The sequence below is a fragment of the Gossypium hirsutum genome, chromosome D02 (genome assembly GCF_007990345.1).
Source record: "Gossypium hirsutum isolate 1008001.06 chromosome D02, Gossypium_hirsutum_v2.1, whole genome shotgun sequence".
NCBI classification, from domain to species: Eukaryota; Viridiplantae; Streptophyta; class Magnoliopsida; order Malvales; family Malvaceae; genus Gossypium; species Gossypium hirsutum.
Genome location: NC_053438.1, coordinates 16,479,992 through 16,487,344, shown reverse-complemented (window position 1 = coordinate 16,487,344; position 7,353 = coordinate 16,479,992).

Genomic DNA, 7,353 nt, shown 5'->3' with positions numbered 1-7,353 from the left:
AAGAGGATAAAAAACCATGCGTAAAGATAATTTTACTATACTGGAGAAAGAACGAAGAGTACAAAAGACGGAGATAAAAACTAAATCCCGAAACCCGAAAATAAAGAACCCAAAAAATGTAAATACAAAATTCTCCAAAAGTGTTATGAGTTCTAATATTTAATAAGTGTATTTTCTAAGGTTGTAAAAGAGCCTATTTATAGGCTAAATTCGTAGGTCAAATAATAATTAAATAATATAGACTAATTAGAGTTCAATTGAAACAAATAAATAGTGTTTAACTAGGAGATTATCTCTCAAATTTGACTGAAATATGAATCGTACTCAACAGATGATTTATAAGCCCAATTGGCGTGGAAGCAAAGGACGAGTGATGCACAAGCTTCTGGAGCCGTCAAAGCATGAAATAGACGATACAAGGCACAAAACACATGTCGTGTCATGCCATGCAAGGGCTATGGTGTGACATAGGTCGACTTGCTGCCCAAGTATGTCAGAGTTATTTTCGTCTGCAGGATCAACTTTATACGAAGACTTAAGACGTGTCGAAGACCTAATTTGGGTTTGATATAACCAAGTCATCTTATACGCAATAAAAAGCCTAGTAGTTTAAGAGTAGGATTAAATTAATTTTCTTTTGGCTTTTCTAAACTCTTTATTTTCCTCTTGGAATCGGTTTCGATTCAAGAGTTCTTCTATTTAATTAAAGTATCCAAATTATTTCTTCTTCACAAGCAACATATTCCGTTATTCCAATAAACCGATTTACTACTCTGTTCTTCTACTCAATGTCAATTCAGGATTATTCTAATCTTTTATCTCTTCCGATTTATTTGTGTTTTTTACATGTTTATTTCCATTGAGATTATAATTATTAATAACATGAGTGGCTAAATCCTTTAGGGGAGGTTAACAAGTGGACAGGAATGTGATTAACTGAGGATTTAGGGTTTCCTGAGAGGATTAGTTGGTATAAATTATGCATTCTTAAACCTTAGGCTTGACAACCCTAAACCCTAGAAAGATATCATAGGTTAGACGATATTGGGGGATGAGTCAAACTAAGTAAATAGTAGTTTATCCTAGTTGAGAAAGTGAGGTCGAGAGATAAACAAGTATCAACCAATCAATTAATTAGTTAGAGGCTGGGAGGTAATAATTGGTTAATTGATAGTTAGTCCCCCTTAAAACTCAAATATGAAGTTAATTATAAACCCTACAGCGAGTTAATCTTCCTAATTGGTTTTAGTGATTTAATTCGTTTATTTATTTTCTCATTATTTATTTATTTTAATTATTTAATTTCTCTCATTAATCTATTTTATGATTTGTCGTAATATAGGAATTAATTATTACTATTTAGAGTTTTTATTGTAAAAAGGGTTTTATAGATTTATTTCATCCTCCCTAGGGTACGATCCTCAGAATACTTCCAAGTGTTTCATTGTAAACTATACTATATTACAATTTGATTCGTGCACTTGTGGACGTCACCGAATTAATTACTATATATTTTGGTGTTATTTTTACTATAAATGATAACTCGTTTATAGGTGGTCACTAAGAATAACAAAAGTGGAAGTCGAAGTAAACATATCAACATTAAGTATCCAGTCATAAAGGAACATGTTAAAGAAAAGAAAGTGGTCATTGTAAAGGCATGCCACTATTCAAATTTAAGGATCATGTTTTCACTATGGGACGTGTTCCCTCCTTGTAAATTTCGTTATAAGAACTATTATAAAGAAACTCTGTTAAGTTTGATGTTTCTCATATTTTATGCACACATTAATTTGATTATTTCGAGAAGTGTCACTAAAGTTTGGACTTGGAATAAATATTGTGTTTATTCATTATGAAATTTGGGATAAAGCGTTGAAACATGGTATATTGTGATACATGGAAGATACTACTCAAATTTTAAGAGAAAATATTGCCATGATTTGTGTATTATGTTTCGACTTTAAGTTTTCATGGGCAATACGAACCAAGTGGGAGAATGTTGGAACTCCTTATGGTTCGTAGGGTCATTCCCACTTTCTCATGCCTCCCACTTTTGTTGCCCACTACTTTGTTTATGTTGTAGTGGGTATATGTGTGATAGGAGGATTGATGGTTTTTGATGGGGAACCACCACTATAAATACTAACTAGCTTAAAGGTCTCTGAGCACCAAAAACAAAATTTTGAAAATATTCCATCTAATGAGGTTTTCGAGTATTTAGAAAACTTTGAATTTTTTTAATTTTTCATGCGGCTAAATTCAACGTCCTCGTTGGTGGTTTGACATGCTCAACAGTAGTGTAACAACATTTGGATTTTGGGATTTGGCTTAGGCAATGACAAAAAGTATTTATGATTGATTTTTCTGTTGCTTTATATTGTAAAATATTATTTATGCTTCCATATTGCAGGTCTTTGTGCTCACTAAAGAGCCTCAGCCTAGTTTAGAAGGGAAAAATTTCCCTAGTCCTCTTGAACCAGAAGACTACATGGTAATGTTGACCTACAAAAATAGGGCTCTAATGTGTGAAGGTACCTAAAACCTTTCCTATTTGTTTGGGATTAAGCTAGTTGTCTATTTTTCTAACATCTGCTCAATTGTTAACTTATATATATTCAAACAATTTGCTGAGAACTCTTGGAAGATTTTTAAATATTATCTAGAACAAAATCCTCCACTAACTGGTTAGTAAACATGTTGTTGGTGTTTTTGAATAACAAAAGAAGTACAAGTGCTTGTTTTAGGACCAAAACAAAGATGAAAAATGGCTGAAAATTTCATCATCAATATATGTCAATTGAAAAGAAATCAACTTGAGTGAAAAGAAAACTATCACTTAATACTTATCTAACACTACAAATATATCTTGAAACTCATAAAACTAAACTTGTACTCATAGCTAAGTTAATTTAATGAAGTCAATCAACACCTAATCACAACAAACATCTTAATAGTTCAAATGTAACTAAGTAAAAAAAACAACAAAAGACAACATGCTATCATGCTGCAATTACACAAAAACTTAGCTACAAGTAAACCAATTCTTAACGCTTCTCATTGGCTTTCATGCTGCAAACTCCTAACTTGGCTATTAAGTTCTCAAACCTTGCTGCTCTGAGAGGTTTTGTCAAGATGCCTTCCAATTGATCTTCAGAATGGAAATGAACCAGCTTGATCTTATATGATTGCTCCACTTCTCTGACAAAATGAAACTTAATCTTGAACTGCTTAGTTTTACCATGAAACACTTGATTTTTTGCAATTGCAATAGTAGATTGATTGTCACATTTAATCTCTGTTGCTTCTTTTTGCTCCAAGTTCAAATCAACCGATATTTTCCTAAGCCAAATGGCTTGATTAACAACTGTAGCAGCTGCAACATATTCAGCCTCAGTTGTCGATTGAGCTACTATGGTTTGATTTTTCAAACTCCAATAGAAAATAATTGATCCTAAGGTAAACAAGTACGCTAAAGTACTCTTCATATCATCAACGGATCTAGCCTATCACTATATACAAAACCAACAAGTTTCATGTCATCAACCTTGGTGAACTTGACTCTCTAGCTTAGAGTCCTTTTGATGTATCTCAGAACCCTCATTGCTACTTGCAAGTGAGTCACATTGTCACATTGCAACAATGCATGAATCTAGACAAAAGGCTGACAACAAATACAATATCAGGCCTTGAGGTTGTTACATAGAGTAAACACCCTATAAGGTTTCTATAACCAGATTCATTTACCTTTTCAAAATCACCTTAGCTCGTGAGTTTTTCACTAATAACAACTGGAGTACTAGTTGCTTTGCAATTTTGAATGCAAAATTTGTTCAAGATCTTCAAGGCAAAGGGCTTATGACTTATAAAAATGCCCTGCCAAGTTTGAGATACCTCAATGTCAAGAAAGTAGGTCATTTCACCAAGATCAGACATTTCAAACACATTCTCCATTTGCCTTTTGAACTTTGCTAGCAATTCATCACTCCCACTAGTCACTAGCAAGTCATCCACATAAAAGGACACTATTAAAAGAGTTTCATCTTTAACTTTTTTCACATATAAAGTTAGCTCACTGATGCTTCTTTTGAATCCCAAGATTGACATATAGCCATTGATTTTATCATACTAGGCCCTCGGTGCTTGTTTTAAGCCATACAAAGTCTTTTTAAGCTTTTACATTTTTGTTTCTTTACTAGCCACATTGAAGCCATCTGGTTGTTCAGCATATATCTCCTCATTCAAGAATCCATTAAGGAAAGCAGACTTCACATTAAGTTAATGTATCTTCTACTGCCTTTGAGCTGCCAAGGCAAGCAAAAGTCTTATAGTATCTAATTTTCCACAGGTGCAAAGGTTTCAAAGTATTCAACACAATACTTTTTTCTGAAACCTTCTCAACTAGCCTTGCCTTCAACTTATTCAAGTTTCCATTAGCATTGTGTTTGGCTCTAAACACTCATTTTACCCCTATGACTTTCTTGTAAACTGGCCTTTCAACCAGCTCACAGTTTTGATTCTTGTGAATCATTTTCATTTCATCCAACATTGCTTCCTTCCAGACTTGTAATACTTCTACTTCTTCATAATTGAATGGATCAATAGCTTCTATATCAACCCTTTTATACACCTCACTGATTAATCTGGTTCCTTTGACAGGCAAATCATCAAAATCCATGTCTTGCTCAAACTGATCAACTTCATTTGACCCAGTTACTAAATCTTCAATAACATTTTTTAGCTCAGCTTTATCCCAGTTCCATGTTAACTTCTCATCAAACAATACATCCCTACTTACAAACACCTTGTAAGTTGATGGATCAAGTATTCTGTAGCTCTTCTTGACATTGTTATATCCCACAAAAATGCTCAGTTGAGCCTTCTTTTCCAATTTTTCCCTCTTAACAGCAAGAACATATGCATAACAAATGCAACCAAAGATTTTTAAGTGTGCAACCGAGGGTTTGAATCTAAACCAAGCTTCAAATGGAGTTTTGTCCAACAAAGCTTTGGTTGGTAGTCTGGTTTGAAGGTAGACAGTAGTGTTCACTGTTTCAGCCCAGAAATATTTTGGTAAAGTTCTTTCAAACATGAGACATTTGGCCATATCCATCAGATTTCGATTCTTTCTTTCACTAACACCATTTTGTTGAGGTGTGTTTGTGTAGGTGAGTTGATGTTCAACCCTTGACTCTTCACAAAACTTTTAAAACAAATCAGAAGTGTATTATGTCCTATTGTGTGACCTTACAATTGTAAGCTTGCAACTTGATTGAGTTTCAATTGCTACTTTGAACTTCCAAAATACAGAAGCAACCACTATAATATCCCTAAACCAAGTCTAGAAGTTTCAGGTATATTTTTCGGGTTCTAAGTGTGAAACTAGGAATTTATGGTGTTTCTAGTAATATTTAATTTAATTTAGAAGGTTAATTTCATCTAAAATCGATTAAAAATTAATCCAAAAAAAATAAAAATAATTTTTGAAAATGAATTTTAAAGTAATTAAATAATTATAAGTGAAAATAATTAATTTGGGTCGAAAAAGAATTTTAAAATAATTTTTATTGGGAGTTAATTTGAGCTAAATTTAAATATTAATTAAATTGGGTTTAATTGTAAAAAAGGGAAAATTTAGGGTATTTATTTGACAAATAAACCTTAAAATTTAAAATTTTGGAGGAAAAAGACTAAATGGTAAAACAAGGGAAATGTGGGAGTGGCCACTAGGCAAATTTTCTAATTTTTAAATTCTGGTGGGTTGTTTCAGCTTTAAAAACAATGCATCTAGCCTACTTTTCACACCATTTACATCATATTAGAGAGTTATAAATTTCATTTTCTTTTCATGGTTTTAAAGATCTATAATTAGAGAATAGATCTAACCATTTTCCTTCTCAAAATACTCTCTCAATTCACCCGAAATTATTCTAAAAAGTAGCAAAAAAATATTTTGTAATTTCTCAAGATTCTTGAATCAAGATTCTCAATCAAAGGATTTAGAACAAATCAAAGGTAATTATTATTCCTAAAATTGTTTTTATGAAGATTAACATTTTTGCATGATTTGAGAGTCAATTCAATGATTTTTTTATCAATGGTATTTTCTTCAAAAGCTTAAGGTGATTTAATGATGGATCTTGAATTTTGAGAGGAAATACACAAATCAATGGATGTTCCAACTCAAAATGGATCTATTAGAAGGTTTTTGGTCTTATTTATCAAGATCAAACATGATTTGTGAGGTAATTTGAAGAAATCTGAATTTCATCATCTTCTTGAATTAATTTTCTAGATTTTTTTGAAATTGTTTAAATGTGAAATTGATGCTTAGTTTATGTGTAATTGGTTTAGTATTGATATTTGGAAGTGATTAGGAGGGTTGGAGAGGTCGATTTTGTGAGGAATCGAGTTTTCGACTTGATGTTACAAATTCGGTAAGGTATCTTTGTGAGTGAATTTCTATTAGCATAGTTAATTAAAATTGTGTTTAATATAGCTTTGGAAAGGTGGTAATGTCTACTTTACCTTTGTTGAAGCTCCAAATCTTGAAGAGGACCAAGATAAACTAGAATTGAAGCTCGAAATTGCCTAGTTGATCACTTGTTGTAATAGAATAAAATTGTGAGGTGAGTGTTTCTAAGGGCGATTTGGTAAATTGACCTTCAAGTGTGTTTAATTAATACATTGATTAATGATTAAAATTAATTAATTATGGATGAATGGTTGATTTTGCAAGATTGGAATTAAATGTGTAAAAAATTGAATTTGTATTGAAAAAAAATGGTAAGTGAATTTTTGGGTGGTGTAATGCTATTTAATTAAATTAAATTTAAGGATGATTTTAAGCATGTTACTGAAATTTTTGATCATTATATGTTGATGTTTCAATTGGTAATTGATTATGGAAAATTGGAAAATGAATTGCTTGATTTAATTGGATATTAAATGTTATGTTACATGTTACACATAAGCATCTTGCCACATTAAATTGAGCACACTAATGATTGATTTCTATGCTATGTTTGATTGAATATATTGGAAACATGCATGGTGGATCCATTGGATATAGTTGGCATGCTATAGGATTTTTGGGTATTCACCTTTATTTGTGACATTGTGAGCATATGACTTTAGGTGGATTGATTTGTTGGAGTAGATAAGGGAGTGTTGAGCATGAGTCTCCACTCAATAGGTTACTTGAGACGCTATAAGGGAGCGAGTGCTTCGGCCCGCTCAAGTCAATGGATTGTATTTGATATTTGTGGGAGTTCGAAGATCCATTTATCTGATGTATGATCACTCGATTAAGCCATGAGAAAGGAATACCAATATATTTATGTATGATTGTTG